Genomic DNA, 14,182 nt, shown 5'->3' with positions numbered 1-14,182 from the left:
TTTGCCTTACAGAAGCTTCTCAGTTTCAGGAAATGCCATTTATTAATTGTTGTTCTCAGTGTTTGTGCTACTGGTGTTATATTTAGAAAGTGGTCTCCTGTGCCAATGTGTTCTAGGCTAATTCCTATTTTCTCTTCTGTCAGGTTCAGTGTAGCTGGATTTATGTTGAAGTCTTTAATCCACTTGGACTTGAGTTTTGTGCATGGCGATAGATATGGATCTATTTGCAATCTTCTACATGTTGACATCCAGTTATGCCAGCACCATTTGTTGAAGATGCTTTCTTTTTTCCATTGTACAGTTTTGGCTTCTTTGTCAAAAATCAGGTGTTCTTGGATGTGCGGATTAATGTCAGGGTCTTCAATTTGATTCCATTGGTCCACAAGTTGGTTTTTATGCCAATACCAAGCTGTTTTTATTACTATAGCTCTATGATAGAGCTTAAAGTCAGGGATAAAATTTTGGGCAGGCAAGACAGCTCAAGGGGGTAAAGGCCATTGCCATAAAACCTCAGTTTGCTCCTAGGAACTTACATGGTAAAATGAGAGAAGCAATTCTCTCAACTTGTTCTTTGTCTTCCACACATATGCAATGGATATGCACACTAAATGCATAAAGAATTAAAATTTCAACAAATTTAAACATCTGATTGGTGTCCACCAGTGGTTCATGATGGGATGGTATTACATTCTATAAAATGATTGCTCTATGGGCAGAACTGTGTGAATGTGTGTGTGTGTGTGTGTGTGTGTGTGTATGTGTGTGTGTATGTGTGTGTGTGTGTATGTGTGTGTGTGTTAGTCACTGTCTCTTGCTTTGAAGACACACCATGACCAAGGCAACTCTTGTGAAAGAAAGTATTAATGGGGGCTTACTTACACTTTCAGAGGCTTAGTCCATTATCATCTTGGCAGGGAGCAGGATGGAATGCAGGCAAGTGCTGTAGCAGTAGCTGAGAGTTACATCTTGAGTCATAGTCAGAGAGAGAGAGAGAGAGACAGAGACAGAGACAGAGACAGAGATTTGTGGTTTTATTTAAAAATCTTAGTCTGATTACATAGAACACAAGCTACTCCATCTTGGTTTTGTCTTTTAGTCCCAAACAAAAGCTTCTTATATGTTCTGTTAGGCATTTCTCTGCCTAAGAATAGGTATGGGCAACTGTGGAGCCTCTGTGGAACTGGACTAGGCCCTCTGCATAGGGGAGACAGTTGTTTAGCTTGACCTGGTTAAAGGGACCCTGGCAGTGGGATCAGGACCATTCCGGCTGCATGAGCCAGCTTTTTGGATCCCAGTGCCTATGGTGGGATACCTTACACATTCTTGGTTCATGAGGAGGGACTTAGACCTGCTTCAGCTGAATATACTAGGTTCTGCTGATTCCCCATGGGAGTCCTTGCCTTGGAGGAGGTGGGAATGTGGGGTGGGTTGTGGGGGAAGGCTGGGAGGTAGGAGGAGGGAGGAAAGGGGCACCTGTGGTTGGTATGTAAAATGAACAGAAAATTTCTTAATGATAAAAATAAAAAGAATAGGTATGGTCACCATTTACAAAGATTTCTGTAATGCCTAAGCCTTGTAATTCATACACCCCTACATTTTTTTTGCTTATTGGCCATATGTGGAAGAAATAGTTTTGAAGATAAAACTTACTTTGGTGCATTTCATGTAATATAGAACGTAGAATTAACCATCTCAAAAGGAAAGTTTAGTAGCATTTAATACAGTCATTATGTAGTAAAAAACACCACCTAGTTCCAAAACATTTTGTTTCTCCAAAGTAGATCCCCTTGCCCATTAAGAAGTTTTCCCCATCTTTTCTCCTCTTGTTACCTAGCAACCACCAGTCTGTTTGTCTCTGTGGGATTTTTCTATCCTGCGTATTATATATACTGTAATCTGAAATCACACATGTGAATTTCCATGTCTGGATGCTTTCATTTAGGAGATCTATTCACACTGGGGCATATATCTGTATTTCATTCCTTTTTATGACTATTGAACACTCCACTGTGTATACATAGTACAATTAGTTTATACATTCAACCACCAACAGGAATTTAGGCTGCTTCTAGCTTTTGGCTATTGTGAATGGTATTGTTGTGTCTCAGGGGTGTGTGTGTGTGTGTTTTCACACCCATTTTTCATTCTTCTGAGTGCATCACTAGTGAAGTTTTTGTTTGGACACCTTATATTAATTCTATTTTAACTTTAGAGGAGCTGCCAAACTGCTTTTGTAGAAACTGATCTACTTTACATCCCCACCAATAAAGAATGAAGGCTGAAATGTTTCTATATCTTTGCTAACCCTATTTTCTGCTTTTTCAGTTATTGCCATCTAGTGGGAAGAAACATTCATTTGTGGTTCTGATTTGCATTTCTTCGATGACTAACAATGCTGCTTTTCATGTTCTTGGTAAGCACACAGAATTTGAACAATGAATCTTATTTTGAATATTTTAAGGAAGCTGGTTTTTGAAAAGAAATCTTGGATGATGCCCATGACATTATGGATATTATGTAATTCACTTATTTTTAACAATGCATCTTATGGCAGCAGGCAGGCAGGCATAGGGTTGGAACAGTAGGTGAGAGCTCAAATGTTATCTGAAAATTGGAGGAAGAGAGAGAGAAAGACTCTGCTTGGGTTGAGCTTTTGAAATCTCAAAGCTCACCCCCCAGGAGAACGCCTCCTTCTACAAGGCCATGACTCTTGTTTTTCTTTTCCTTTATTTTACATTCCCACCACAGTTTCCCCTCCTTCCTCTTCTCCCATTCCCTCTCCCCACCTCCCTTCTGTCCCCCCATTCACTCCTTCTCCCTTTCCATTCAGATGGGGTAAGGTCTCCCTTTGGAATCCACAAAGCATGAAGGCCACAACTCTTAACCCTTTCCCAAACAGTTCCCCCAACTGGGGAACAAGTGTTCAAATGTTTACGAGCCTATGTGGGCCTTTCCCATTCAAACCACCGCAAGCAGTTTGAGTTCTTAGCTGCAGAACCATCTCTCTAATCCTATAATTTATTTATTTACTCAAATAGTTTATATATTAAAGTGTATTAGAGTGATCACTATAGAAGGAGTTATCATTATTATTATCATTATTATTTCTGGAGACAGAATGGAAAGGTTTTCTCCACTCCTTTCATGCTATTCTTTACATGGTGTTTTCACAGACAATGCTTGGGTCTTCTACTATCTCCAGCGAGTGTTGTGAAAGAAGTGAGCGAAATGTTGCCATGGTGATAACAGCATGGGATGAGCTACTTTATGCTTTGCAGTCTAGCTTGGAGTATTCTTTTATAAGATTCATTCTCTGGTGTAAGAAATTATTCCATTTTTTAAATTTGTTCTTATTTTTCATTAGTATTTGAGGATACTGTGCAATGTATTTTGATCATATTCATTCCAACCCCAGCTACTGCCGGACCCAGTTCCGTCTCTACTCACCTGACTTTATGTCCCCGCTCCCCTTTTAAATCCATTAACTACAGTTGACACTGCCCATGCATGGCCTTCACTAGAGCATGGCCAATACACCAGGGCCACACCCTTCAAGAAAATTGCCTCTCCTTCTTCCAGTAGCCTTCAACTACTAATAGCTCCTCAGCTAGGGGTGGGACTTCCTACCCATCTCCTCTCACTATGCTGGTATTTTGTCTGGCTTGAGCTTGTACAGTTCTTGTGCACATTGCCTCAACGTCTGTGAATTCATATTTGTAACTGCCCTGCTGTGTCCAGAAAACGTTTTCTTAGTGTCATCTACCACCTATGGTTCATACAGTTATTGTAGGAGCACTTTTGCAATGATCTTTGAGCCTTAGAAGTGCGTGCGTGCGTGCATGCGTGCGTGCGTGCGTGCGTGCGTGCGTGCGTGCGTGCGTGCGTGTGTGTGTGTGTGTGTTTTATAGATGTCCCATTTAGGGCTGAGCATTTTGCAGTCTCATTCTCTGCACCTTGACCAGTTGTAGGTTTCTATGTTAACCACCATCAAAATCAAAAGGAGCTTCCCTGGTGAGTGTTGATAGATCTTCTAATCTATATAGCAATAAGTCAATGGAAATCAGTTTAATTCTATATCTTTTCATCAGCATAATAGTAGTATTTTCTCCCATAGATCTATGACTTGTCTAGTACAGGATTGTTGGTCTCCATATTGGATTGCATCTCTTTAGAAACAGCTGCATAAAGAAGACCTGAATATTGATGATATCAATAGACAAGCTAATGAGGAAGGAGGTAAAGTCTCATGGGGTCTCATTCCTAGACAAAGAGCTACAAGCAACTAATGACTGATGAGAGAAGGGGAATAAGCCTTTCCCTGAGATGAGTCCCTTAATTGGTTATTCAATATGAAGCAGTCAGTCTTGAAACCATATACTCACAAACAACAAAAAAGGGCCTCAGTAGGTTGTATTTCTCTCCCCCTTTCTCTTTCTCTTTGAGAAACAAGAAATGTGAAATACTGAATATTTTTGTAGACTTTCAGCCCTCTCATGCCATTCACAACTCTGCTGAGAAATAGTTTAAAGAGGATAGCATTGGGAGACCAAGGTTTCTTCTGACCAGCTGTCCGGTGATTCTCAAGCTTGTTTCTTTAGAGCCCCTGCTTATCCCAGAATTTGAGGAAAATATGAAACTATTATTACTAATGTTGAGAGTTTTTTAAATTCATTTAGTTTAAGATTGATAGGGATATATTCTCTCTCCCTTAGTTTTTCTTTGTGTAGCCCTGGCTGTCCTGGAACTAGCTCTGTAGATCATACTCACCTCAATCTCAGAGATCTGCCTCCCTCTGCCTCTGAGTGCTGTGATTAAAGGTGAGTGTCACTATGCTTGGCCTGATGGCACACTATAATCTTAATCCCAGCACTCTAGAGGCTGAGACAGGGGGATTATGAGTTTAAGCCACCCTAGGTTACAGAGCCAGTACTAGGCCAGTGAGAGATACATAATAATATATGATCTAAAAACTTAACCACCTCCCCTAAAAACCAAGCTAACAAGCAAAATAAATGCATACCTCAAGCAGGTTGTTTGTTTGTAGAATATGATGCTCATTAAAAGAAAATAAGTTAACACACTTCCAAAGCAAGAAGATCTAAAAAGAAAACAGCAGTTTTTCAGACTCATTTATTTTAGACTTTAGACTGGGTTCAGTGTCACATACCTCTTATATTTTTAGATTTACCCAGTTGCTGCCCCCAATACTTACAGATATCTGGTGTGAAGAAAGCGCTGTGTTGGAAACTCTCAGTCTGTTAGAAATCATGAAACCCAAACAACTAACCATGGTACATGGCAGAATACTACAAGCACCTGAAGCCAAATCCACCGAGTTATGGAGTTGAGACTTAAAGGGTATCGTGTGTGTGTGTGTGTGTGTGTGTGTGTGTGTGTGTGTGTGTGTGTGTTCGTGTGTGTTTGTGTGTGTAGGGAGGGTGGTCAGGGGAGTTGGGGAGAGGAGAGACAGAAAGAATAGCTGGAATTTCATAAATCCAGTACAATTCTAGGTATATACCTAGGGATGGGGAAATAGTTTTCTTCGTTGTGGTGGGGTTTGGGGAGGTAGTATGTGAGAATACTCAAGCCCCTCCCCTCCATACATGTGGAGTAGCTCTGGCTTCGGAGCTCTGAGAGAAATTTCTTTGCTGCAGAGGCAAGCTTAGTCCTCCCTTTAAGAGAAGTGCCTCCAGTGGGCCCATGACCCAAAAGGTTCATCCTCCCCTGCCCCATAGTTTATGCCTCCTTTCAACCAATGGTCTATATAATTGGAAAAATCAGAGCTCACCATTCTCTGAAAAACTGCAGCCTCTCATTAACCTCCTTGAGACTGTCTTTCAAACCCACCAGTAGACCTACAATGACTATCAGCAGCTCCTGGTCATCCTCTTCACAGCCAGGGAGTGGACAGGATCCTGCTTGAGAGTAGGAAAGCCATCCTAGGGCTGGGCAGGGGATCACTGCTGAAGTGCGCAGTCTGGATAGGTCAGATTTCCTGCTGTGCCTGACCTGACTGGACACTAACACCGACAAGGGTTAGGGGGCTCTGAACAATTTTCACCAGGGCCTTTTAGGAGGATTGAAGGCAGCTGCTAGAAAACCTACCGATCCAGCTAAGGCAAGTAAGGTAATACAGGAGCCCCAGGAATCGCCCACTGGGCCTTACTGAGTGTTCACCCCCATAGAGCCAGATGTTCCAGAAAACCACAGAACAACCAATATTGCTTTTGTTGTGCAGTCGGCTCCAGATATTGAAAAGAAACTTCAGATATTAGGAGGGTTTGAGGGTACGAATTAGGTCCCAGTTATTGGAGAGTGCTCAAAAGATTTACAACAGCTGTGAGTCTATAGAAAAAAGAAATCAGAACAAAAGATTGACCAGAGCAATAAAGGCAGGCTTAGGGTGACTGATAAAAGAGAATTCAGAGTGGAAAGTCAGAGAAACCTGGAAAGGAAGAGATTAGAGGAAGGTCAATGCACTTATTGTAAACAAAAAGACACTGGAAAAGAAATGCCCGAATAGGAAGAAGAGGGAAGAAGGATGCTCCATCCTTCATTAGGGAGAGAACTAACGGGACCAGGGCTCCATTCCACCGAGTCCCCAGGAGCCCAGGGTAACATTAAAAGTAGGGGGAAAATCCATTGTTAAATTTCTGCTCATTGACAGACTGCCCATATCACCTAATTGGGAGAGCCCAGGCACTGGGACCCTGGAAGAGGTCAGTGGCCTATCCACCCAAAACTTGATCCTGTTTCTGCCAGTTGGCTGCCTTGTTTTCAGGAAGTTGCTGCTACAGCCATGATAGTAAAAGAAGCTTACAAACCAACTTTGGGGCAGGTATTGTGGTTTCTGCTGCAGTTGGAACCTCAGCTCTAATTATGGGGGATTAAAAACTTTAAGGAACTCAGCGCTCATGTAGACATAGATTTAGGCCATCTGGAAAATTCTGTTTCATGTCTGGAAGCTCAGACTCCTTAGTTGAGGTTGTTCTTCAGAGTCAAAAGTCTGGAACTCCTCTTCGTGAAGGAAGAAGGTCTTCTTATAGCACTAGGAGAAACGTTTTGCTTCTATGCCAACAAATTAGAAATAATTGCAGAAAGTTTAGCCATGGTCAGAAATAACCTTCAGGAAAGCGATAGGAGACAAGAGTCTAAGAATTGGAATCAGTCCTTGTTACCCTGCTCCCCCTGGTTAACTACTCTACTTACAGCCATGAATGGACCATTAATTCTTTTGCTCTAGCCTTTCCCATAGGACCCTGATTGCTCAGCTGCCTACTTAACTATGTAAAACAGAAAATAAACTCTATTAAATTATTAGTACCGAGGGGATGATATAACCCTATGACTATGAAGACTCCACTTGACTCATGCCCATAGAACCAGAGAGGGATGTAGCAGGCTCCCAGACCTTAACACAACTGAGGCCATGTTGGCGGTACCATACTAAAACCCAGCACATAGGCCCCAGTACCTGCCGAAACAGAAATAAAGACCTAGTCCATCAAAGTAAAATCCATACTTCTAGGATCCAGGAAAGTCCCCAAATTGCTAACCTTGCCTTTTGGCTTCTGTACTTCTGCTTCTCGCTAACTGTTCTTGTTAACTGAAGTGTGTCAACCAGAATGTTGGTTTTGTGCATCCAAGACAAAGAACTGTGAGGATCAGGGCTGCATGATTTGAGCAGGTTCCCCATGCAGCCTCCAGCTGGCAATAAAGACTTTATTTTTGTCAATAAAGAGAGTAAAAAGAAAATTAAAATTAAAGTGGGGTGCTAAGGTGAAGATGTATAATCTAGCATTCAGTGGATTGAAGCAGAGAGTTCAAGTTTAAGGCCACCTTAGGCTACACAATGAATTCAAGCCAACCTAACATAGTGTGTCTCTGTCTCAAAAAGTAGGGGGGATAGGGGCACCTAGAAATGTAGCTCTCTTTCTTAGTATCTGTGAAGCCCTGGATGTTGGAGCCCACAGAGCTTTCCTACTGAGCTCTGAGCTTGCTTTACCAGCAGGGCTGTATACAAGGATGATTGGACCACGGGCCTGGGTACTAGGTGTTTGGAAGGGTCTACACTTGGCTGTATCTAGCAAGGGGTAGGTATTTTGCCTCACCCCTTGGCATTGTTATAAAAAGCCCTTTTGAATAAAGTTCTGGGCCAGTGGATATTGATCCAGGTCCTCCCGAAGCTATCCTGTGTTTCTGTCTTTCTTCTCATCACCCAAGTATCTCTTTCTATCTAAATGTTTCTCACTTCTCCCTCCTCAAGAGTTCCCTGGACATAAATGTGGGAGGGGGGGTCTCCCACACCTGGGGTTGATGCCCAGCATGGCAAAAAACAAAACCAAAGTCCCCTCCCATTCCTGGTCCAAACAAGCATCCTGAGTGCTTTGCTAGGAGCCTAACCTCTGAAGACACCTTTTGCCTCACCCTGAAAGAGCGCAGGGCCTGATGGGAAGACGAATTCTTAGTCTAAAAAGAGCTACCCACAGAGTGCCCCTTTTATTTGCAGTGAGGCCACCTTGGAAAAGAACAAGCTTGGCTAAGCTGTTTTTAGCCCTGGGGAGCAACCTCAGGATGTGTGGCATTCCAGGCGAGCAGCTGCACACTATACTCTGAAAGTGACGTCAGTGACGCCTCTGTTTTTCCGACCCACAGCAGTGACTCTCTCTGCAAAGGGGAGCCAAGCCTTTTCTCCTTGGCTTGGGCTGTCAGGCACGTTGGCCCATAGAATTTTGGAGGGGAACTTTCAGATTTTTCTTGACTTAAAAAAAAAAGAAAGAAAGAAAAGGATGAGTGTGGCAGGAGGGGATGACAGACAGCACCGTGCGCTGCAGAGGCCTCTGAATTACAGCACACACACAGAATCCATCTACTGGCGTTGCTTAGATGCAGCCAGACACAAGACTAATGATGATAGAAATGTTTAGTGAACACTTGGTGCAACACACTGTGCTCAAGGTTTCAACATACAACTAACGACGCACACTACAGCCTTAAAGATTAACTACCAGTTTCCTCTCCTTTTACAGATAAAGAAAGTGAAGCTTCAAGGGTTTGATTACACCCAGTGTGGTGGTATGTACCTGCAACCCTATCACTCAGGAGATGGAGGAAGGAAGATCACGAGTTTGAGACCAGCCTGGGTGACACAGCAAAATTCTAAAAATGAATAGAATTCATTAACTTTCCTATGTTATGTAGCTAAGTGGCTACAGTGAAATGGGAGAGGTATTAGGATATTCTCTGATAGTTCGTGTTTAATAGACAAATGTGAGACCAAGGAAGAGGTAATTATTCCATAGGCCAGGTGCAGAAGAATGTCAGAGCCAGACTGAGAATCCATGTCTCAGTTTTACAACTCTTTAAAAAATTGTTGCGACAGAAAATTTCAGATATAGATATCTGTATTTACCTATACTCTCTGGTTTCTACAATTATATATTTATGACCAATTTATATAATTTATACTATGTCTTAGGGTTTCCATTGCCGTGAAGAGACACCTGACCATGACAACTCTTATAAAGAAAACATTTAATTGGGGTGGCTTGCTTACAGTTTCAGAGGTTCTGTCCATTTTCATCATGATGGGGAGCATGATGGCATGCAGGCAGATGTGGTGCTGGAGCTGAGAGTCCTACATCTTGCAGGCAACAAGTCAACTAAGAGTCACACTGAGGGAAGCTTCAGCAAAAGAGACCTCAAAGCCCACCCCCACAGTGCCACACTTCCTCCAACAAGGCCACACCTCCTAATAGTCCCACTTTCTTTGGGGGCCATTTTCTTTCAAACCACCACATACTCCCACATTTTTTTCTCCCAGTATACTATTCTGAAACAAACAATAAACATTATTTTATCTAACCTATGGCAGTATGTTTCTCTAGGAAAAATATAATAATAACAGAAGAATGTAATAATAACAATAATACTGGTTGCACCTAAACCAGATAACTCCTTAATATCATCAACTATAAAATCTGAATTGAAATCTCTAGCTAGCTCATTAATGTCATAATTTTGTCTTGCATTTTGTTTGAATCAGGATCCACATGTTTCAATAAATTTGTGTTTATATCAATAGATTTGCATATAATTTAAGTCTCTTAATCTGTAGCCCTTTTTTCTGTCATTTTGTCAGTTTACAATTTAATCGTTAAAGAAAGTAATTGTTTATTACGTAGAGTTTGCTGCAGTATTGACTATTTTGATTGCATCTCGTGGTGCAATCTGAGATATTCCTGTTGGAATATGTTGGTCCTTGTTTAGTGCATGGATCGGATTGAAGTCTGAATTTCTGTTTCCCTTTTGCAAGACTGACTCACAGGTGATATGTTTTCCCACTAGGTGGCGCATGGCTCCTGATTGTCTTTTTGTGATAGCAGTAATTGCTATGTAATAACTAGTTACATACTCTGATAGTTTACAGGGCCTTCCATTACTAGCTATGGAATACTAGGAACAGAATTACCTACCATTTCACCCTAAACACCAAAAAAAAAAAAAACCAGCAAAATTTATGAGACAGTAATTTTTTTATACATTGGACAACGGGCATCCCTAGCCTCTGGCCCCTGTAGAAAGGAAGATGATGGAAAGTTTGCCATTCAGTAAAGATGCTGGAAAATGCAAAGAAGTGGAATAATATAACACGGAACATGAATACCATTTAATTAATAGAGACAGAATTTCAAACAGACACAGATCATAGAGTTAGGAGGTCAAAGCATTACCACAACAAATCGAAATGTGGTATACAAGAGGTAAAACAAAACCAGAGCATAACAAGAGAGAGATGGAAGGTGCACAATGTCCATCTAAACTAAAGTCACATTTTTAGAGATTCAAGTATATTAAACAAAACATATATTGTGTGGGATTAACAGCTGATTAGAAACAGTAAAGGACAAGATCAGTACATTTGAAGATGTAATGACTGAAACTGTGCAATATGAAGGCCAGAGAATGAAGACTGGGAGAGGAAAGAACGAGACATCAGTGGGCTGTAGGGAAACTTCAAGCCATCTGTCCGATGTATAACTAAAGATAGAGAAGGGCAGAGATACCAGGGAAACATTTGAAGAAATAATATCTGGAAATGTTTTAGTTGTCTTAACAGGACCTGGAGGTGTCTTTTGTATTGCAGCGAACAACTCTTAAAATAATGAGAACAATCTCATGAACAGAGATGAAGCCTTAGTCCATGCACCAACCCTTTTAAATTTCTTTTTTTTTTTTTATTGTAAAACATCCACTTTTTATTAACGGTTGTTCTTCTAAAAACACAAACATGAGAACCGAGCACCACATCCACAGTGTCTCACCCCTACAGCTAGGGAGACGCCAGGACAGAGGCGGTGGTGGGGCTTTCCTTGCTCCCCAAGTCTCAGCTTCCTCACTCACTCCAGGGCTCCAACTACCTCTGACAAGAGAAAGAAAACCACTAAAATCCCCAAGTACAGGAAGGTCACAATAACCTCAGGGCTGCTGACGTTACTGCTGCACACTCTAGCCTGTAACTCTAGCAACAGCATCAAAAGCCACCATCAAAGAGCTGCTCCCAGGAGCCTTTGCTGTCCTGAGCGGCGAGCCCCAGCCTGGCTTCTACATACTGCAGAGCACAAGCGTTAACATCGACATGCAGTGTCCGTGTTCACGTATAAAGGTCTGTTCAGGACGGCCCAAGCCATGTAGTGCTTAAACCTCTGCAGTGTCTACTATGGTCAGACCCTTGGACAAGCTGGTCAGAGATGGCACGATGCACGAGCAAGTATGGACGACTGTCCCACCACCAAACTTGCTCTCCATCCAATATGGACACCACCCTAGTCAAGGCCCAAATCCTGACATCAGTAGTGACGTAGTTGAATAAAGTTATATTCGTACGAAACAGGAATCCATTTCATTTCTTCATTAAATGGAGTTTTCCCACGGTATCAGGCATATTCTTGGGATGGCGCTGGAGGATCCTGGCTTTCAGGTTCTGGAGGTGGGGCTGGCAGAGCTTCTTCTTCTTTTTTTCTGGGCTGCCAGGAACTGGTGAATTGCTCGTTCTATCTGTGGCCTGAAGATGTGGTTTAGTTTGGGGTCCACCACCTGCGAAATGATCCTGTCCACTCCTGCTTCCAACATGCCTGACTGAACCACACTCTGCCTCAGCCCATGCCGCATCTGGTTCTTGTTCATTGCAGGATTCCATTCCTGCTTGTCCAGATGTGTTGACACAAAACTATCCACTTTCTGCCCCAGGTTCTGGTAAGCTGGCTTGGTGTCCACGTCGGCCAGGCAGTGCCGGCGGAAGCTGTCGCCCAGGCTGCGACTCTTGAGCTGCTCCACTATGAGAGTGAGGAGTTGCGGGTCTCCGGGAGGCAGAGAAGCGGGGTTGACCCGGCCCCTTGCACCATTAGAGCCCGCAGCCGGTCCCGAGGCCTGGCCCGCCGCGCCCCGCGCCCGCCCCGGCCCCGCGCTCGGTTGCTCCTCCGCAGCCGCGGGCCGCCGCGCTGCGCAGGCACGGAGGGCCCCACAGAGGCGGCGGCGACGGAGGCGGCAGGGTGGGAGGCCCTTTTAAATTTCTTGTGCCCTTTAAGGCAATGCATTGTGTTATTCTCCCCCTTAGAATCACCCCTGAACAATTTTGATTTCTTTCTTCCTGTTTTCCTCTTCTGTTTGGCCTTAAATTGTTGCCCTTTCTTCTTTAAGGAAAATATGTATTTATTTTTGTGTTATGTTTTGCGTGTTTTGCCTGAATGCATGTCTGCACCGCATGTGGGCAGTACCTGTGGAAACCAGAAAAGGGCTCCCCTGGAACTGTAGTCACAAACAGTTGTGAGCTGCTACGTGGGCATTGCAAATGGAATCTGGTCCTCTGGAAGAGCAGCCACTGCTCTTGACATCTGAGCAATCTTTCTAGCCACCTCCCCCTTTCTTAAAGTGAATACATTCCCTCATACACCAAATATGTTCAACATGCTCCTGGCTGCTGGAGGAAGTCCTACACCAATTTCTGAGCTGCCTCTGGGCTCCAGGCTCCATACGTACATTGACACCCAGCTTCCCCATATGAGCTTTTGATTCGCTGTACTTTTGTCAGCCAATTCATTTTAAAGGCTAATCCTTTCTAATCAGTTCCACAGGAGTTGATGGATTCAGGGGCACTAGGACCAGGTTAACGTTTATGTTTAAAGGTGTTCAAAAATCCGTTCTGATTCCTATTCATTTCCCCAGCGTCCAATTACAATATTACTCCCTCAACAACCATCTCTCTATTGGTACCTTGAATTATTCTGTGCTAAGAACTAGGGCAGAATGAGTCATCTCTTGCCTCCTGCGGCACAGCAGACCACAAAGAGACTTACAGAGAAGTACAAGTTGCTATCCCACAGGGCAGCATGGGAGATATGAACAAAGTGATGATGCACAGTGAGGGACTTTGCGGTGGGTTGGATAGAAATTTAGGAGCGGGACAGTGAGGAGGTGAAGGAGATGACAGGTAAGAGGAGAATGAGCAAAGGCACAGGGTTAACCAGCTACGGGGTTGTTTGATCATCTTTAGTATCGTTAATGTACAACTCTGTGCATCCTGTTTCACTTGATTCACACACAGACACCAACTTTTCAAAATGAGTGTTTCAAAGATTGTTGCTGTATTTTATTCGTGTGGTTATAGGATAACTCCTGGGAGTTGTGAGTCTACCATGTGGGTCATGGGGATTGAACTCAGGTCTTTCAGTTTGGCAGCAATCACCCCTAGCCACTGAGAGATCTCATGGGTCCTAAATGAATGATTTTATAATGCCCACTTTATAGATCTAGTAACTGATGCTTGCCAAGGGTTGGTTCATAACTTATCCATGTTCTCTAAAATGGCAGAGCTTGGATTAGGAGCAAGGTCTACATATTCAGAGCCCATACTCTCATTCCGTACATAACCGAAAAAATAACTTAGATTCTGAGTGGGATAGGGTGAGATCAAGATGGAAGGGTAGGAGGATCTGTAAGGCTGAGCTTGGGAAGTCAAGAGTGCAAGGAATCCTCCTTACCCACTTCCAGGACCTGACCCCTAACCCCCAAGGAAGAAGGACTCTTTTTTTTTTTTTTTTTTTTTTTTTTTGGTTTTTTCGAGACAGGGTTTCTCTGTGTAGCTTTGCGCCTTTCCTGGAGCTCACTTGGTAGCCCAGGCTGG

The 14,182-nt window shown here is 43.0% G+C and overlaps 1 pseudogene; it reads right to left on the bottom strand.

The window, feature by feature from the left end:
- Positions 1-11,222: 11,222 nt before the first annotated feature.
- On the bottom strand, positions 11,223-13,059 carry LOC102927812 (biorientation of chromosomes in cell division protein 1 pseudogene; annotated as a pseudogene).
- Between the last annotated feature and the right edge of the window lie 1,123 nt (positions 13,060-14,182).

This window comes from Peromyscus maniculatus, chromosome 19 (assembly GCF_049852395.1).
Source record: "Peromyscus maniculatus bairdii isolate BWxNUB_F1_BW_parent chromosome 19, HU_Pman_BW_mat_3.1, whole genome shotgun sequence".
NCBI lineage: Eukaryota > Metazoa > Chordata > Mammalia > Rodentia > Cricetidae > Peromyscus > Peromyscus maniculatus.
Note: the sequence above shows the minus strand (reverse complement) of the source record. Positions and strands in the feature narration are given on the sequence as shown.